Source organism: Lepisma saccharinum, chromosome 5 (genome assembly GCF_977018435.1).
Source record: "Lepisma saccharinum chromosome 5, izLepSacc3.1, whole genome shotgun sequence".
In the NCBI taxonomy this organism is placed as follows: Eukaryota; Metazoa; Arthropoda; class Insecta; order Zygentoma; family Lepismatidae; genus Lepisma; species Lepisma saccharinum.
Window position 1 is genome coordinate 87,511,307 of NC_139233.1, and position 21,401 is coordinate 87,532,707.

Below are 21,401 nucleotides of genomic sequence, written 5' to 3' on the forward strand. Positions count from 1 at the left end.
TATACCGGTACAGTTTCTGTTATGTGGGGCTGTGTAAATTTTGTGCCATTTGGCTTCTTATATTGTGTATACAATTTAAGGGTCAGCTTATAAGAGCCATTTTGTTCATTAAGAATTGCCTGTACATCAGGATTTACACTGTTCAAAAAAGTCTTAATACCACATCTTGGCTCTGATTCAAACCGGTGATCCCTTAATTGGCCGTTAAAACTGCTACGGATGGGTTCATAGCGTGGCTGCTTTGCCGGTGAAGCATTAACAGGTGCTTCATGCTTCCTTTTCAGACCAGATATAGATGGTTGTGTTGATGATTGTGCAGAGCAAGTATCTTTATGTGTATATGTGAAGTATTGCATGCTGTATTTTCTATTGCATTTGGGGCAAATTTTTGTGGGAGTTCTGTATTTGTCTGGGTTACAAATCTTTTGGTGCTTAGCCCAATTGGGGCTGGATATATTCTTATTGCATTGATTACAATGTTTTTGATTCGGCATTTTTGTTGTTGTTTATTATATACAATTTCTTGGGATTCAAATCAAAACTTTATGCTGGATAAAAATATCAGTTGGGTTCAACACTGTGCTGTGTGTGTGTGTGTGTGTACGTGTGTATGTGTGTATACACTTAATATTTTTGGCTTTGGTATTTATATACAATTTCTTGGGATTCAGATCAAAACTTTATGCTTAATCAGTTGGGTTCAGTACAGACAAAAAAACTACATAGCTCTATGTCAATTAGTTCTTGAGTTTTGTATTTAGGAACCACTTTGGCCCCCCTGCCAAAAATTGGCTTTTATTGTATCAGTGTATATTGTCTCTATGACCTTATTTGGGTTATTCCAGTGCAGACAAAAAAACTGCATAGCTCTATGTCAATTAGTTCTTGAGATATTAATTATTTTGTATTTAGGAACCACTTTGGCCCCCCTGCCAAAAATTGGCTTTTATTGTATCAGTGTATATTGTCTCTATGACCTTACTTGGGTTATTCCAGTGCAGACAAAAAAAACTGCATAGCTCTATGTCAATTAGTTCTTGAGATATTAATTATTTTGTATTTAGGAACCACTTTGGCCCCCCTGCCAAAAATTGGCTTTTATTGTATCAGTGTATATTGTCTCTATGACCTTACTTGGGTTATTCCGCCAAATTATATGCTTCAAGTCTCCTATACTTTGGTGGAGCCTGTTCAGGTTCTATCCCCCACTTGTGGGTTCCACTGCCGATCCAGCAATGGTGAAGAATCTGCACTGTGCCCTGGCTTATATAGATTTACAGAGCCAATAGAAACACTGCTTATTTAAACGTAACACATAATCGCATTATGTCATAAGCAACCAATCAGAAAACACCACATAATCACATTATGTCATAAGCATTTAATCAATTAATATTGCACAACATGATGCAATAGAAGTGGACCGGGGAGTAAATATGTATGGATGTGTGTGGGGGTGTGTTGGGGGTGTGTTGGGGGTGGGTGGGGGTGGGTGTGTATGTGGGTGGGTGTGGGTGGGTGTGGGTGGGGGTGGGTGGGGGTGCATCTTGGCTTAGTTTTAAGTGCTGTGTTCAAAATAAAAATATAGTGGCTGGTAGCTGTATCCAAGCCCTATTATAATTTTTGTTTCTGCATTCTGTCACTAATTTTGATCCTAGAATAATTATATTTAGGGGGGTGACTCTGCATGGCCCCCAGAGCAACATACTGAAATTTTGAAAAAATCGATTATTTTATTTTTGCAATTTTCACTAGTTTTGATCCTAGGCCAGTTATATTCCTGGGGGTGACTCTGCATGTTCCCCAGAGCAACATACTCAAATTTTGAAAAAATCGATAATTTTTTGGATTTTGATTATCTCTGGAACCATGAATCCTAGAGACATGGGGTTTGTTGCTTTGGCCTGGGCATGGCAAGATGCAACTTTTTGATTTCTATAATTTTTCAAAAATCTCTTGTTGTTCTCTAGATCTTGAATAACTTGCCTATTTTTCAAGATAGGTGCATGGGGGTTGCATATTTGAAGTTTAGAAGTTTTGTGAAAAAATCGATAATTTTTTGGATTTTGATTATCTCTGGAACCATGAATCCTAGAAACATGGGGTTTGTTGCTTTGGCCTGGGCATGGCAAGATGCAACTTTTTGATTTCTATAATTTTTCAAAAATCTCTTGTTGTTCTCTAGATCTTGAATAACTTGCCTATTTTTCAAGATAGGTGCATGGGGGTTGCATATTTGAAATCTAGAGGCTGTTTAGAAGTTTTGTTAAAAAATCAATAATTTTTTGAATTTGAGATTTTTCAAAAACTATCAGTACTGGAGACTTGAAATTTTGTAGGCATATTCTAGGCATGATTCTCTACATTTTATGTCTCTATAATTTTTCTGATATATGCAATATTTAAGCTGTAAATGCCTAATTTTTATAAATAGAATTTTCTGAAAAATGCAATATTAACAAAATTGTTAATATTTTGAAATCTATACCTGCTAGGGCACTATAGCAGTCACTATACTTAAGATATCATACAATATCAAGAGGGGCATATTTTTAACAAATTTATAGACAACAATCTCTCAGAAGTGCCTTTTGTAAGTGTAGCCTCATCAATCTGAGGGGCTCATACTTTCCGAAAACTTCCCGAGGGCATTTTTACAAAAATCTTGGATTAGACGGGGTTCCACACTTGAGCAAAAAGCTCATATGGGCATGTTGAGCAAGTTTTAAGTGTAGACAAATCTGCTGGAGGGGGGCTCATACTTTCTACACTTGTAAGTGGTGCTGGTTGTACCTCAAATACCACTACTATATTTCTACTTTCGTAAAATTTGAAATCAAGGGGTTGCAATTACCCCTCCATTTCCCCCCTCCCTTGCAGGTGCCGTTGGCCGTCTGGAATGAAAATGCAAGAAAAATATGAAAATTAATTCCATCTCGAGTACCCTTTTGCCCTGCTACTCTTAAATTCTGCTAGCCTGTTTTTTCTTGTACTTTAATGTTTGACCCCCACCCTGACCCCTCCGCTAGACTTAATTTCCGTCCAAGGTTGTGAGCAATGCACCCTGCCCCCTCTGGTTGCGCCACTGCGTGCCTGGTTAAGGCACCATGCAATGAAAAACAATTAGTTTTCAGTGAGGAGATTTTTGTTTGCTCGATCATTCATTTAGATAAATGAAGCTGTAATACTGCGTGCATTTCCTGGCAATAAGATAAAAACTGCTTAAGCTGAACTGAAATTGGTAAGTAGTATATAAATTCTCCTTGGAGGAGAGAGCTCCTCCTAGGACTTCGTAGGATTTAGGAGCTACGTAAGTAGGCAACACTGGCTGCAGCCATCAACGTGGGGTGATGAAACTCCTGGAGCGACACGCTGCCGGAGGGCTGTTTCCTTCTAGCAGGTTTTGCAGGCGCCCGGGTCTTGTTGAATGCCCAGGTACCTTGTAAGCGCAGAGCGCCTTGAAGACCAAGAACCCGGGTAAAGACGCAAGTCGACTCGTTGCCGTTGGCAGGCGAGCAGGTATACCTGTCCTCGCGGGCAAGCGGGCAGTGGGTAGGTAAAAGGCAGACTATGCAGCCCTCTAATTACAGATGGCTGACCAGCGCGCGATTCGTCATGGACGTTTTCCCGACCTTCCTTGAACAATCTCACCCACGTTCGCACTTTACTGTCACTCATTGCATTGTCTCCGTAAACTTCACATATCTGGCGATGAATATCCGCAGGTTTCATGTTTCTTGCTGTTAAGAATTGGATGAATGGCCGTATTTCACAGTTGGCGGGGCGCTCGATTTTCTTAAACATTTTAACGAAGCGTAGAGACTGACGCCGTGAATGCAAATGGCGTTGGATACTGCTCATCGAATGCCGAGGGCCTGTGCGCGCACTCATTCCCACGCGCACGTGCAATTTCAAACAGTATTCACAAACAGACCTTGCGACTATAGTGGAACCACGAGCAAAACAACCTGCGCAGACCCCCGACTCCTGTGCACCGTACCCCCGCGAGTAGGGGAGGGGGAGAGTGGACCATGCTTCATTATGGCCCGAGGTTGAGGGAAGAAGGAAAAGCTGCGCGGGGACTTTTCGTCCCAAGGTTTTCTTCCTTGTGGTCGATCTATAGCGACTACTAACTGGCTATCATCACAGGCGGCAGAGTTCTATGAGGAGGGTATCCAAAAACTCATAGTTCGTTACGATAAATGTTTAAACCGACAAGGAAATTATGTAGAAAAATAGATAAGTGTATGTAAATTCAGAAAATAAATGTTTTTTTTTTAAACATTTACTTACTTCGTTTTTATTGCAAAACGGACCTTACTTTAAAAAGTAACGTACTATGCATGCGCGACACAGAAGATTTCTCGTATCTGTCCTTGTTCAAGTGGGCAGGAGAGTGGGCAAACACGTACTTTCCGCTGGGCTAGAGCCCACCCTCTCCCAGACGACGGCGACGCCCACATTTAAGTGTCATTCCTGGATCCGCCATTGCATGCTTGTTATTAGATTTCGATCACAGGACCCGAACTACTCTGCCACGTGCAGTAGTGTTGTAGATACAAACATTCTTCCAAATCTTGAGGCCTTCCTATTTTCCTCTAACCAAAACTTTGCTTTGGAATAATTACGTTATCTTTTCTGTGGTGGAATGGGCGAGCCGGCGTCTCTCCCATGTTATGATTTGCCGAGGATTCCCCGAGGTATAAATAGATTATATAAAATGAGAGAATTATATTGGTATCCTCTAGCTTGTAAAATTTATGCAAAGCACTCTCATCTGTCCCCATGTTAAAACAACTTGAGCTTCCTTTGAGTCCCAATGCTCAAGGAAACATCCCAGCAGGTAACAATTTCCACTACTTTGATATTGTGTTTTGAAACGCTCGATGTGGAACATTTTTAAATCAACTTTACTGATTCGCTGACCTTCGTGGCGGAGTGGTTATCCCAGCACGCTACGACGCCAGGGGTCCAGGGTTCGAATCTCGGCCTCGGCGAGTTCTCTGTAAGTGTTCCTTCATCATATCACCACTCATCCTCATCACTGCGACCAGCCAAAAGTTGCAGAAAATAAGAAAAACGTATTTCGGCAAATCTGTCCATTTGTAGAATCCAGGGGCGGCGCGTACCTTTTCAGTCAGGCAGGGCACATTTTTCTTTTGGGTGGGGAGGGGGGCAGTTAGCCTCTATATTCTTCTTTAAGGTTTTTGAGGGGAGTTCCTTGATATGGAGTAAGTAAATTGTTCGAACAATTTGGAATAAAATTAACATTCTGATCAAGATATCTCTCCAAAGAGCATTAAATACTCACTACGTAGGAATACGAAAAATCAGCAACATATGGAACAAAAATATATGAATAAAAAAAAAACCTCGAATACTAACGTCGCTTGCAGTAACTAAACTTTGGGTAGATACTGGAATGATTAGGAAAATGTTACACTGCAGTTTCTCTTCCATTGTCAATGAATTGAAAGGCGTAGATATTAAAGTTTCTACATGATTCAATGTCATATTCACCAAGTATCCACTAATATCAATGACTAAGTAGGAAGATGATGCAGCGTTAAGTTCAGTTACAACACTTTACATTGGCCATGTACCCCCAAAAAGTTCGTTTATACTTACGAAGATATTCTGCATGTCAAGTTGCTGGAACACAGACACAATTACACAAATAAATAAACATGTACAGTATCTATAAAATCGCGAAAAACTAATTATTTCATAAGCGACCAATACGCACAGACGGAACGCAACGCAAACTCACACACTAACTCAAATCCAAATCCGTATTACAATGGGAAGAAAAGAGGAAAGGAGGATCTTTTTGAAAATACGAGGGACTAGTTTGTGCAATAAAAAGTGTTGTCAACTTTTCAGGTCGCCGGAACAAGCGCGAAGAAAAGCATTCGAGGGATTTTTTTCTATCTTATTGCTGCAGGCTGGAAGAACGAATGAACTGCCTACCAAGCGTTGGAAACACTGAACGAGGCAAACATGAATGGGCAGGGCACCTCGTTTACTGCCCAGAGACGGCTACGAATTTTGCGCTTTTCCATTGTGAGGGGACCGTCCCTTGCCTATGCTGTAAATGTTTGGATCAGTCAGTGACGTCACGTCTCCAGGGCAGAGCCGAAATTGGACTCTCTCCGACAGGACGGAGAAATATATTAACCTCGCACAGGGTGCATGCCCTGTAAGTCTGGTTGCAGCAACGTAGGGGTTGAGGGAAAAAACAAAAAAAATATTTACGCGTATATACCGATCGTCTCTTCAGATGAACTTTTTATGTTAAAATTGTTGTGGGGCAGTGCCCTAGTTGCCCTTTATGTAGCATCGCCACTGGTAGAATCCCATGCAACTTTGCACCAGCGTCATCGCCTTGTAATCGAGGGTGGAGGCACACGTGGTTCGGATCCCGATTTAAACTGTAGGTCCAGTCCCGATTAGCCTTATGTGCATAAAGTGGACTTAAAACACTAAATCAATCAATGAAAACTTTGAAACTGATTTGTATTTTAAAAATGAAGCTCAGTCAATGGCAGTTTCAATATCCATAAAGAAAGTGGCAGAAATAAATCGTTTGTACAGTGGGATCCATGAGCATTACCGTGCACATTGTTAATCACCATGTCCGTGCACTTTATTTGACACAATAAGAGCTTGAAGAATTAAAGAAAACTCAAAACAAGCTGTTGACAACTTCTGCACCAGCATACATAGCTTAAAAACACACAGGTTGTAAGAGAGAAATTAATGAAAATAGTCATGAAGAATTTGCACAGTAATACTCATGGATCCCACTGTACAGTTCAAGTTCATGTGATCTCGAAAATGATATTGCTAATGGAAAAATAGTTTCTTACAAGATGATGAATGGGCAGGGGTGCCCATCCCCCCCAAGGCCAATATCACAATCCCCCCAAAATCATGTCTTGCGCCCAAATTATATTATTCGTGCAGTCAAACCATATAGTAATCTCCAGAAAGTAAAGCTCAGGGCGATAATATAATACGGATCCTCTTTCAAAGAACTCACCCTCCTTCCGTTTTCTTGTGGTAAATATAATTATTTTAGTAACCCATAACAATAATTACGTGGATTTTATCTTTAGTGCAAATTTAACTTGTTATAGTAAAATTTTCCTGTGACAAGAAGTTAGAAATTCAGATTCGATATAATTTTGTTCCAAATGATGCACCTGCTTTAAATTAAGCAGTATACCAACACTAAGCATTATATTTGAAAAAGTGATGGTATTAATGAATATCGAGAATATCGATTATATCTTGTAACGCACCTATAGTATAAAACTTTACATTCACCTCAGTAAAGCGCCAAACAAACACGAATCCTTGCAACACAATATTGCTAGCGAAGCGAGTAAGAAAATTTTTGCATCCATTTCTTTGCAGGCTTTCAAGAATATTAATTTAATGGGGCGTAAATACTTTCTGAGGATTTCGAGATAATTAGTCTTTTCCAGCTTCTCTTTTGGCACGTTCAGGGTCGAAACGTCGCTAAATACAGTCTCCAAAATTTAATGTTCGAACTCTCTCTCCACTACAGAAATCCCTTCCCAACCTAAGTTTAACACTTTATCAAAAGCTTCATATCTCCCCATTTAAATTGAATACTCAATCCTACCACCATAATTTCCAAGTCAATTTTAGACTTACTGTTGATATTGAAGAGTGGATATTGTCTCCTCCAAAAAAATTAATTCTCAGTCTCCACACAGGAATTTCCGCAAATACAGAAGAATTGGATAGCCCCCCCCTTCAATTTAATGCTCAATACCCCTCTAACTAAAATACCTGCCATAATCTAAGACCTAGAGTTGGATGCTGTCGCCCCCAACGTTTAATTCAGAATCCCCCCCAGAACCCACTGTAAAATAAGGCCTAATATTTTGGAGGGGGATATTTCTCCTACCCACTCCCTTCGATAATACCCTTAAACGCTTTCTTTTCTTCATCCAATGGATTAAATATGGTGCATTTAAGGTGCAAAATTTTTACATATATTTTGGGAAAATATATAAATGTTTCATTTTATATTATTTGAAGGAAAAAAATTCCCCCAAAAAAATCTTGATGGCGCAGCCTTCACCGTAATCCCCCCCCCCCTTTGTGGGCACCCCTGCGAATGGGATAATGTTAACTAGTTCAAGATTTGTAAGAAGTATTTTGTAATTCCCATCAACTCTTCCCCTTCCTCGGGGAATGAGTAAATATATTCAACCAGTGGCGTATGCAGAGGGGTAGCTGATGGAGCTACAGCTCCTCCCGAAATTTCGAGAAAATAATATTTTCAAATGAAAGTAGTAAATAACTCGTGAAAAACCACAGTGACAAACTCTCCCACCTTAAAATGACCCCCGATGAGCATTTTTGTCTTTCAACAACTTTTAAAACGATGGTTAAAAATGGTAATTAAATAGGCCGATGTTGATGCAAAAAATATTTTTCGTCTTTTTCTTCTTCTTCTTACTGCTCAAATACTACCTCCGAAACAGACAACAAAAGGTTGTACTTTCCGGAACATCTTCTTCATATCGAAGTGTATCTTCTGGTGTTCCCCAAGGCAGTGTTCTTGGACCTCTTCTCTTCATCCTCTTCCTTGATGATCTTCCAGAATATCTTTCTGACTCTTGTAAAAACATTCTTTTGTTCGCTAATGATTGCAAAATATACAGTAAAATATCAAATTTAAATGACATGGCACTTTTGCAAAAGAACTTAGATTCCCTAATAAAGTGGTGTGAAATATGGAACCTGAAACTTAATCCTCAGAAATGTTCCACCATGACCTTCTCCTTAAAGAAAAATACATTTAATACGCAATATTTCATAGAAAACAATTGCGTTCAAAGGGTTGCCGCACAGAAGGTCTTAGGCGTCATATTTGATAAGAAACTCTCCTTTACTGACCACATCTTTGCAGTCACTAAGGGTTCCATGCGTATGCTGGGTCTCCTCTATCGTTTTACTGAAATAAACAACCTGTCTGCTCTCGGCACTTTTTACAAATCTTTCGCTTCACCTGAACTCGAATACTGTTCTCCGATCTGGTCTATGGCATGCCCCTCAAAATTAGATAGACTAAATTCTGTTCTAAATTTCTTCCTGGCCATTGTTCGCCACCGAATTCCATCCACAAAACATTTAGAAAAGTCCATTCTTCTGAAAATGCTAAATATCCATACCCCTCATGATAGACACATACTTGCAGACCATATTTTCCTCCATAAAATAACCAATGGGAACATAAGAAGTGATCGCCTTCTTCAAGAAATTCACTTTCGAGTACCGTCCCGCACCACAAGGAGCACTCAGCTTTTCACATATCAGAAACCCAGATTAAGCCTAATACAGCGTTCTCTCTTCCACAGACTACCCGGCCAATACTACACCCTAGCAAACCAAGTTGATATTTTTCAAAACCAGTCACGTTTTAAAAAGCTGTAACAACATGTAATCCACTTTATCTCATATGTATGTATGCACAAACGTGAAGTATGAAGGAAAAAAAAGTATGTATTTTAGTTTAGTTTATTATTATTTATTGTTACTTCCATTGTTATTTCCATTGTTATTACATTCCAATGTAAAATGGCCAAAGCTGTATTTGGAATTCTCTGGTAAATAAATAAATAAACCAAACCCAACAAGCTAACCACCACATATTACTAGTACTCCAAAAAGTTACCAGCCAATGGCAATGCCTAAAACAGTTGTAACAGCAATCACTACAATTACAATATGTTTCCAGTGGCGCAACCACAGGGGGCAGGGGGCATTGGCCCCCCAACCTTCGACGGACGTCAATTCTATAGGGGACAGGAGGTATTGACGGCCAAGGGCACCTGAAGGGGGCCACAGAGGAGAATTGCCCCCTTCGATTTCAAATTTTATGCAAATAAAAGTACATTTCGTAAAATTTTGATGCTCGCTTCGCACGCAATGCCTGCTTTTCTCAGTTTCGTCAAGTTCAGAGCCGTAGGCAACTAGGGGGCGCCGCGAGTCGGCGGGGTGCCGAATGATCTAAATGAAAAAAAGTTGTGAAAGAGAGAATGCCTTGGCGCCCCATGTTCAGGGCCGGATTTACCTCTTTGCCACCCCTAGGCCAAACAAGCTCTGTCACCCCCCATACCGTTTATCAAGAATGAAAAAAAAATCATTATTTTCTGTATTACTATTTTTACTATTAACGGCATACAGTATTAATTAAATGATAGTTACATAAGTTACATACAAAAAATGTAACAAAGCGATTTGACATAAATTTTATAAATTACATTTTAACATTTTCCTTGTTTTTAGAGAAGACTTTTATTTTAACTTTATTTAAATGATAATAATGCTTGCGCCGACAGTTTAATTCTCAACAATTCAACGCGAATCACATGCTTTTGATATGCGGCCAATGCCGGCAGTAACAAGGAACGGTGTTCCGGGAACGCAGCCAAGCCGGTGTTGTCTTTCAAAAGCAAGCGGCAGGCTCCACGTTCTTGCCGGCTCAGCACAATACTCTACATTCGAAACAACAACGTCGGTAATTAAAACAACAAATTAGTAAACTAGTTCCGAGCCCTGCTACCCTATCCCTCTTAAGAAATATTCTACGTTAAATTATATTTACAATACAACTACATTAAGTCATTCCATTCGTGTGTCCGGAAAAAAAGGCACTCCGAGAATTAGGTATTCCTTATAAATTTATAACAAACAATCCCCTACCAAAGTGCCGCTCTAGGCCCGGGCCTATATGAGGCCTATTGGGAAATGCGGGCCTGCCCGTGATATTATTTGCGCCCTATTAGGGGCAAATAGAGGTGGCAGGGGGGCAAGGGAAGGGCAAGGGGGGCAAACATTGACGGCCAAGAGCACCTGCTGGGGGTGCACAGAGGAGCAATTGCCCCCTTCGATTTCAAATCTTATGCATATTAAATTTCATTTCGCAAAGCCTGCTTATCTCGGTATCGTCAGGTTCAGAGCCGTAGTTAGGGAGCGGCGGGAGTCGGCCATGGATGCCGACAGATCTTAATGAAAGAAGCTGAAAAAGAGAGAATGTCATGGCGTCCAGTGAAATTATTTGTGCCCTATTAAATCAATATTGTTTTCAATTGCAAAAAATGGATCTAAAAATGTTCTTGCTCGCTTGTAAGTAATATGTTGCTCCATGTTGCATATTGGTAAAACATATGTTGTAAATTAAAGCTATACATGTTGTATGTACAAAATGAATTATCTTCGGAATTCATTTATCATTCATTTTTTGCCATTCAAAAATACAATTTGTGTGCTTGTTTTCCATTATTAGCCAATGTGAAATTGACGGTGTTGAAAAAATATTTCAAATAGTTTGTTCCAAACAAATGCTTTAGTACCGACTTCTACCCCCTCTTTGCGTAATTTATGAGGATAATAACGTTTTTGATACTACTACTACTACTACTACTACTAACACTAGTAATAATAATAATAATGCAATTACTATTGTTTTTGTTGTTGTTGTTGTTATTATTATTATTATTATTATTATTATTATTATTATTATTATTATTATTATTGGTGGTGGTACGTTTATCCTGGTACTTGCCCCCCCAGACAAAAATTCGTGGTTGCGCCTCTGTATGTCTCTACCCCTCTCTCCCCTCGCCCGAGGACAATGATATATAATTATCCATCTTTACAATTCCAGCGTCCTCCGACAAGGAACCCGCGTACGCTAGTGTACCACCAGAAAAGTTATTGGAGATATTTTAAAATCATGTGTGGTAGGTGCTGAACAGACTAGAGTACCCAGAATTATTTTTTTCGGAAGGTGCTGGAATTGTAACGGTGTATATTACAGAGCTACGTTCCAGTGAAGGAGGGATTACCCTGTAAAATAATTTCTAATTACGATTTTTAACTTTCGTTTTTAAAGTTGTTCAAAGAGATATATGGTAATTGGAGACCATTTTAAAGGGCTTCGTTACTTTGTAACCCCATATATTTGTGCCATCAAAATCTCATTTGCCGTATTTTGTACTATTTTTGTACTACTCACAAGTAAAAACTAAATATGCTGACCAAGGCAGTAATTTATTTTATTAAAAACATAAACTAAACGTAACGTTTCAACTTTCTAGCAAGGTCTTCTTCAGAGTCTGTATCAAGTACAAATGTAACTAGATACAAAAACAGGGTATTATATATACACAAACATTACTCCATCCAGAGTATTAGAAAGTTGTTCTGGAACTTTCTAGCAGGTGGTTTTCCCTTGTCAACTGTACTTTACCTAAAAGGCTAAACATATTTACTTCCATATAGAATGTGGTTGGACATTTTGTCCAAGAAAAATGAAGGGAAAAGAGCGTGAGACAAAAAGTCCAACCACATTATATATGGAAGTAAATATGTTTAGCCTTTTAGGTAAAGTACAGTTGACAAGGGAAAACCACCTGCTAGAAAGTTCCAGAACAACTTTCTAATAATCTGGAGGGAGTAATGTTTGTGTATATATAATGCCCTGTTTTTGTATCTTGTTACATTTGTACTTGATACTGAGTCTGAAGAAGACCTTGCTAGAAGGTTGAAACGTTACGTTTAGTTGATGTTTTTAATAAAATAAATTACTGCTTTAGTCAGCATATTTAGTTTTTTTCATATAATGGAAACAAGGCTTTATGGTGTTATGCTCATAAGTACTAAAAATAATTTTAAAGGAAGGGGGGCATTTACCACACTGATTTTTACCGAGTTCCTTTTGCTGGTATCATTTGAAAATTATGATTTTCTGAAAATTTCTGGAGAGCCCCATCAGCTCCGCCTATCTACAACAGTGACAGAACACATAGTGAGAAAAATAAGCAAAGACAGAAGGCAAGAGATAGAAAACGACGATTCAGCCTCTATTTAATATTCGTGTTTGGCAACACTGAACACCCCAAGCGTGCTGGGATTTTCCTCGTCTTGCTACATTCGCCTGGCACACAACCAGCCAGTGCATAATCAGAAAGCATAAGCATCTCACTTCACTTCGGAACTCTGACAGTTCACTTTAGTTCAATTGTTTACAAACACTGAGCAACAAGGGAAGAGGTAGTTTTATTTAGGCAAGTGCTTCGTAGAGCAAGTCAATCACGGGCAATAACAGGTACGTGTTCACATTTCGTTTTTTTCTTCTCTCAGGCTAAAAAGCCGAACGCTGATTATGATATCATGCTTTTTCTTCCGGAACAGCGATTTCCTTTCCACGAAACTGTCAACTGACCGTGTTTTGATGTTACGTCACGGGATGCAATCGTTTTCCTTACAGGGCATGTACAGTGGGATGTATAGACATTACCAGACAAGTTTATTTGCGATTTACAGTATTTTATTCTTCAACTTTTAGCTAATCGCGAAGCACACAAGCTGCCTGTTGTTATTTTTGTTAATTTTCTTCTAACATTCATGATTGTAAGCGTAAGGAATGGAATCATGCAAGTTCAGAGACTGTCATCCAACTGTTTCATTGACTTTTTGTTTTGATTCTTGAACTTCATGCAAGTCAAAGGAATCAGTGTTGTCAAATTTTTACCCGAACAAAATCTGGATTTCAAAAGTCTAAATGTATTAACTCCCCCTAATGAACTATCACATGATACCCAGCTCACTTTCAAACCAAAGTAATAGTGACAGATGTAAAGCTACACGCGATACATGCCACAGGGGTTTCACCCAGGCGAAAACAACACGGGTCCCTGCAGACAGAAGAAGAGCATTCACTCCGCAATCACCGAGGCGGCACGATGTACAGCGTCTCTCAAAAATCTTAGGACAACTACATTTTAAACTAGGCAACCCAACTTAGAAGAGTGCAGTGGAGTCGGAAATCTAAGACAGGAGAGAAGATAAGAGGAGTGGAGCAGTGATGCCAACCGTAGGGACTTTTCACTATATTTTTCCAAATGAGGGAAAACGTAGAGACTTTTTTCAATCTTGGAAAATAACATTTTATTGTGCAAAGGTGCAAAGCTTACTTGCCAGTCAGTTGCACTTTCTTCGCGCTCCGTTTGGAATGAGCTGGATACTTTAGCGAGGAGAAAAAAAAGAACTAACAAATCTCCATCAGAATTTTGGAACATGTTATCGGTTACCAAGAACTTTGAAGGCAAGTTATTTTTTGAAAACATTTTCACTCTCGCGAAAATAGTGCTAAAATTGCCACATTCTAACGCGGAAACGGAAAGAATATTTTCAATGTTAAGTGATACAAAAACAAAAAAAGAGAAATAAAATGTGACCAGAATTGTTAAATTCTTCCTTAGTGATAAATTCTTCCCTTAAGGCACGTGAAGAAGACTGCAGGAAATACAGCATCACCAACCAACATCTATTTCTTCACAGCAGCAGCATGTATGACTTCAAATAACATAATCAACAGTAAACGACTCAACGTTATTCATAAATTGTGGAATCATCGAACACAAAGATTTGTTAAGTAAATGTGTATGTTTTTTTCTTCTGTTTTGCAGTGGCTTAGCATGGGCATTTCGAGTGGGAACGCCAAGTCCGAAGGAAGGGTCGGCCCTTTTTGCTTAATAATTTACTTATTTATTTATTTATTGAGAAAATTTCAGATACAGCACAGGTGGCCATTTTACACTGAAATTGTCAACAATGAGAAAGCAATAATTATAATAAGCATAAAAATAAAAAATAAATAATATATATATATATATATATAAATAAAAAATAATTAAGAGTAACAAAACAACATAAAAGTGAATAGCAAATGAACAGAAAAATAAGTAAAAGATGGCACTATGTGATATTAATTACAGGCATTTCTTCTGATGGAAGACCGAAAGGCAAACTCGGAGGAAAATATATCAATATTTGAGGGGAGATCATTATATTGTGCTGCAAGTCTGTAAAAGAGAGATCTCTTTTAAATTTGAAGTCTAGGTTTTTTTGTATAAAATAATCTTGTCGCTACAGGTATTGTTCATTTGCCTGAAGTCAGCTGGGTTTTCAATAAAACATCATCTATGCATGTTTTAGCTAGAAAATGAGATGCCTCACTATGCAACAAATGTTTTGAACTCTGGTGTTTTATACTTTTCGGTATGACGCAAGTTATTAGAAAACCTACATGAATCACAAGCGCCTCTGAACAACAGTAGACGTCATTGTTGTGGGCGATCCAACTACTGATTGATTTGGTTTATTTTACTTCGCTTTTCTACCACTTTTGGTTAATAGCGAATATGAATATGAGTGATGATATTTTTGAAGTTGATGAAGGGACACTCATAAAGAACACCCGTGCAAACGCCGGGATTCGAACCAGGGACCTCTGTCGTCTTGGCGCGCTGTGCAAAACACTCTGACACGGAGGTGGGTGGATGATCCAACTATCGTACACTCTACTGACGTAACAGTGCCGATTAGTAATTCAGACCACTGTTTATTGCATCTTGGAATGGTGATAAACATTTTAAAATAATTTTGTCCACAGACCATTCGATGTTAAGAGTTTTCAAATGAATGCTAAACATTTCCATTGACACAATATTAAGCAGTTAGATACTAACGAAATAATAATAATAATAAAATAATAGTTTTGCGAGTTAAGTGGTAGAGCAGGCACAGGCTGAACTTCTACCACGAGGACTTCACCAACTTATTTGACAAAAACCGTGTTGATCTTTTAGTTTTTAATACACATCGCTGTTCGTGCGATAATGCAATGCAATGCAATGGTCATTAAGAAATTGTATATTTGAGTTTGGTAAAGTTACGTCAGTCAATATTGCGTATTGTAGCATCACATAGCACGAGTGGCACGAGCGCGAAGAACCGGGTAGGAATTCTACCGCTGTCGCCTGCTTCAGAAGGCAGGAAGGGTCACATGAACCAATCACGTAGCCCTCTGCTCCATACGCTGGCGTACGAGAGAGCATTTGTGCACGTGCTGTAGAGATCCAAGCCTGTCCAAGCTTTCCCTCCAGAAAGACAGCAAGGAATATAGAGTTCTTTACGCCGAACCTGCCCGTCGTCCAGGCAGGAAAGGCATTGAAAAAAATGCTGGAACGAGTGTTGTTAGTGGAGCGTTGCAAGCGGATCGCGAAAAATAGCTATTATAATGCCATGAAGGTCAAACATATATGAAATTAGTCAAGATTTACTTTACATTTACAGCATTTACGTATTTTTGAAATTTTAAATCAGGGAACGCCTGGCGTATGGGCGTACTATAACGCTACGCCACTGCTGTTTTGCATGCTCATGAGGTGTTGTTTTATTTAGTCGCTTTACTTGGCGTAGGGACATTTTGACTACGTCTGTAGGGATATTGCCGAAAAATGGTTGGCAACACTGGAGTGGAGGAGAGTGGGATGGAGACAAGAGGCGAGAAAAGGAGGCAAGGCGATATGAGATAAAAGCAGAGAAGAAGGAGAAGAGAACAGAAGAGATGAGAGAAGAGGTAGTTGCAGAAAATATCGTCTCGGCAAGAATTGATGCATTGATCAAATTATAGACATGAAACATTCCATAACATTTTAAAATGTATTGGCGAATGTATTAGATTGGTGGGGAATGCCTTTTAGGCCTTGAGCCAGGCAAATTGTCGGTACCACTCGGGGGGACGGGTTCTAATATGATTTTTCGGTAAGGTTGGGATGCCTAGAGATGGAAAATAGGTGATAGCATGTCATAACTCTTTGCCTTCTGTGTGTTATCACTCCATTTCCCAGATAACCTTGATGTAAATGGAAAGTTTTGATAATTTTTAATATTTTGACTTTTACTATTAGAAATCACAATTACAGTAATTTTGATCTAAATTAATAATAATGATGATAATATTTAAGATTATAGTAATAACACTAATTAAAATATGTGAATATTTTAATAATTAAATGACATGTTGGATGGTATTTAACACCATCAATGGAGTCAATTGGCTATTTGCCCGGTCATTAATGCCGATATATCTGAATTAACAACTGAAGTGTGCAGCTGTGAGAATGACAGTAGCAGTCAAAGGACAGTGTAAGAGTTCATTGAGGAACGTGGGCAAGTTGTACAACGCCTCTAAAGTGCGATTTACCTGAATTAATGGCGTGGAGAGCCATAGAAAGGTTGTAAGCTGGACAGACAGCGAGAGGTATCTGTAGCTCTTGGAGTGTCTGAAAATGCCATTTCTTGCCTGTAGGTTCGGTTCCAAACAACGAGAAATGTGTGACAAAGGCAAGATCAAGGCCGCCCGCGATCAACAACAGCAAGAGACAACAGATCTTGTTAACAACCGATTGGAACAGACGACAGAATGCAACAAAGCTATAACATGACATTCTCACAGCAATAGGGCGCAGATGTAATCTCAAACTGTATGCAATCGCCTTCTTAAAGATGGTCTCTATGCATATAGACTCATGGTGTGTGTTCCATCACCGTACAGCTTTCAATCCATAGAAACTTGGCTGAGGAACATCGCAATTGGGGCCACAACGAATGGGCTTGAGCGGTGTTCTCCGATGAGTTGCGATTCAGCCCTCAGCTTTACAATAGACGTGCCTAATCTGGAGGGAACATGGAACACGCTATAAACCTGTTTTTGTTCAAGAAACATTCTAAAATGGAGGTGGTGGAATGATTTTGTGGATTGGAATCAAAATTGTGGGACGTACGGACCTCCACTTCATCCAACATGGCAGTTTGACGGGCCTTATAGATATGGAGACGAGAACCTCAGACCTCTTGCCATGCCGTGCGCAGATCCAATAGATGGCCGTTTCCTTTTCATCGGCGATAATGTTTATCCTCGCAGAGTTCTGTTAGTGCATAACGTGCCAGAGGACGAGGGAATACTGAGTATGGAGTAGCCACCGTGATTACTGGACTTAAATCCCATAGAGAATGTCTGGGATGCACTTGGCAGACGCATTCTTGGTAGGATGGCACCTCCCTCAACTCTTCCAGAGCTGAAATTGCTCAAAGTGAAGAGTGGCGAGGAATCATCCAAGCTCTCATCGATCATCTCATTTAGTCCATGCCACACAGATGTGCAGCGGTGTTGGCCTTTCGAGATCACTCACCATACTAGGGGTGAGTTACTGCTGTGACTATCCGTTTCTGAGCTGTTTTATTGGTACACACATTGCTCTATAGTGACGCACATCATGTGAGCAAGCGACTGTAGGGTCTTTCTGTTATCTGTACTAATCAGAGGCCTGCACAAGACCTGGAGCAGACCCGTTCGCGAGACATCGCTCCTGAAATGCCATGCAACCTGCGCAACATCCTCGCTTGAGCAGCTTGTATGGCCACCTGCCCAGATCGTTCCTGGCAGGCATTGTAGACCCGCCGGGTACCCGCAGTCTTACGATACCTAGTAGGTCTCAGTTCGTTCTTTCGATCAACTGCAGACCCCTCCCTCTGCATGACGTAGTTGCTTCGAGTAGAAACTGCACCGGGCCCACACCGTTCTGCAGTGTTGCCAACTGCAATAGATTTTCACTACTTAAAAAAGGGAACTCAAAGCTTCGTAAGCCACATCACCAATGAAATTAGATTTACGAATGTTGCTACCCCCCCCCCCCCCACACACATATTGAAATAGGTTTTCCGTGGCACAGGATCCATAAGTATATGTCGTAAATAACCAATATTCGTATATATAGTGATATAGGGCAGGACTGAAACATGTCACGTTCGACGCTGAGGTCGCGAGTCAAACAACACACTGTTCTACTGCGAACACCAGGGCCGTAGCCAGCCAGGGGCATTGCCGTTACCCTCGTTTGGGGGGGCGGCAAGTACTTGGATAAACGTAACAACAACAACAATCTTAATAATAGTAATAAAGTAGCATGAAAGGCATTATTATCCTCATAAATCACGCAAAAAGGGGGTAGAAGTCGGTTCTCACGCATTTGTGTTGAAACAGAGGATTAGAAATATTTTTTTTCAACACGTCAATTTCACATTAGCTAATAATGGAAAACAAGCACACAAACTATTTTTGAAAGAAAGAAAGTGCATGATAAATGCATTCCGAAAGTACATACATATGGCATGTAAAATTTCCATCTACAATATTTTCTTTTCACATGGAGCGACGTATTACATAATTAATTCATCCAACCCGTAACAAACCAACATTAATAGCAAATAATATCACGGGCCGCCATAGCATTCTCTGTTTTAAAACTTTTCTCACTTAGATCGTTCGGCGCTCAGGGCCGACTCCCGCTACCCCTTTGCTACGGCATTGAACTTGATGAGACTTGTACTTTAATGTTTGACCCATACCCTGACCCCTCCGCAAGACAATTTCCGTCCAAGGTTGTGAGCAATGCACCCTGACCCCTCTGGTTGCGCCACTGCGTGCCTGGTTAAGGCACCATGCAATGAAAAACAATTAGTTTTCAGTGAGGAGATTTTTGTTTGCTCGATCATTCATTTAGATAAATGAAACTGTAATATTGCGTGCATTTCCTGGCAATAAGATAAAAACTGCTTACGCTGAACTGAAATCGCTAAGTATATAAATTCTCCTTGGAGAAGAAGCTCCTCCTAGGACTTCGTAGGATTTAGTAGCTACGTAAGTAGGCAACACTGGCTGCAGCCGTCCACGTGGTGATGAAACTCCTGGAGCGACACGCTGCCGGAGGGCTGTTTCCTTCCAGCAGGTTTTGCAGGCGCCCGGGTCTTGTTGAATGCCCAGGTACCTTGTAAGCGCAGAGCGCCTTGAAGACCAAGAACCCGGGTAAAGACGCAAGTCGACTCGTTGCCGTGGGCAGGCGAGCAGGTAAACCTGTTATCGCGTGCAAGCGGGCAGTGGGTAGGTAAAAGGCAGACTATGCTGGCCTCTAGTACTAATCCATACTCTACTGTATCTGTTCTCTGAATGTTCTTTTAGTTGCATAAACATTGGTTCTACATGATTTTAGTCTAGTTCTTTCTGTTCCTCTATTGATCCACAAAGAAGGCAGTGGATAGTTATGGCAGGTCAATTATCAGACAAGACACTATTTGGTCGAATTATTGTGACAGCGCAGGATCGGAATCTTCAAATGGGCTTTCTCTTGGAACTCAAATATCATGTGCTTCAAAGACATACCTGCAGAAAAAATGTTATTTTCCCTGAGGAAATATCTAGAAATTCAGCCACGGCGATTGATGGTATGGCTCTTATTCAGAGAGTGAAAGAAGAGGAGTCAAACTTTGGTGAGGTCTATCTGCCTTGTCCATTGCTTTCCAGAAGGAAATACTAGTCCAAGAATCGTTGTCTGTTTGATACAATGAGACGTCTATAAAGAACACCGAAAGGATAATCACATGGGAAGAATTCGGGCATCAGTCACAGAGCATCTCATCTTCCCAGATTGTCAGAAAGTGAAGGAAATTCATAAGTCACGTACTGAATAAAACAACTCTAATTGCATTTCTCGTTAACTAATGTAGGAAACCAGATCATTTTGTAAATCTTTTGAAATATCTGTGGATATAAATGATGGAACATCACATCTGAAGGGAGCCCCAAAGTGCTCAATCTCAACAGCAAACATGAAGAAGAGATGGTAATTTGTTGGTAAATACTGTCACTGCTAATTAGGGTTATGAATCGGTAATGAGAGGCTCAGATGACACAGATGTGTGTGTGTATTGTGTGCTTGAGATTCCATGCAAGAATCATGGTTAAATTCTTTCTGAAATATAGTACTAAAATACCCATGTGGGTTCTTGACATTAAGAAAATAACTTCAATTCTTATTAAAATGTTTGTCGAGATGTGATAAGTCTCCATGTGCATTTGCAGGAAAAGGAAAAATAAGTGCATCTTTCCTGCCAACAGACAAACACAGAAAACAATTTCGCACCCTCGGAGATGAATGGGATCTCAATGAAATAGTAATGGGCAAACTGTAGTTCTCGTGCTTACTGTATGCTCCAAAATATTCCGTACATTGTGTGAATGACATGACATGTCATCTATTCTGTGCAAAGAAGGGTGAGATAGACATTTATCAACTTGCAAGGAACATGCTTAACGTGCGATTCAATCCACTATAAGCAAGAGATGTCTTCTGAATAATCCACGTACACCTAGACCAAGTGGGAGAAGGTGGGCATTGAAAAAAACATGATGGAGCAGATGAGCTGGTAATGGAATTGATGGAATGGCAGCCAGCATCTTAAACTCTGTTAGATCTACTAGCTTGCAACTCCATTAGAAACTGTCTCCCCGATGGTGCAGTGGTAGCATCACCGCCTTGTAATGAAGGGGTCTCAGGTTCGATACTCGGTAGAGACATATAGTAGTTCGGATCCCACTTTAAACTGTAGATCCAGTCCCGATTGCCTTCCTGTGCATAAAGTGGACACCAAATCAATCAACCAACCAATTC

The 21,401-nt window shown here is 40.0% G+C and overlaps 1 protein-coding gene across 3 annotated transcripts in view; it reads left to right on the plus strand.

Annotated features, from left to right (window-relative positions):
* LOC145987929 (phospholipid-transporting ATPase ABCA3-like) overlaps window positions 1-21,401 on the plus strand; it is a 178,303-nt gene that overhangs the window by 52,461 nt on the left and 104,441 nt on the right. The window contains exon 1 of one of the 3 annotated variants that reach the window (XM_083122751.1): window positions 13,138-13,153. The exons of the other annotated variants lie outside the window; for them this stretch is intronic. The gene's annotated coding sequence lies outside the window, so the exon portion shown is untranslated. Of the gene's footprint in view, window positions 1-13,137; window positions 13,154-21,401 lie in introns of those variants that run through there. 3 annotated transcript variants of the gene reach the window in all.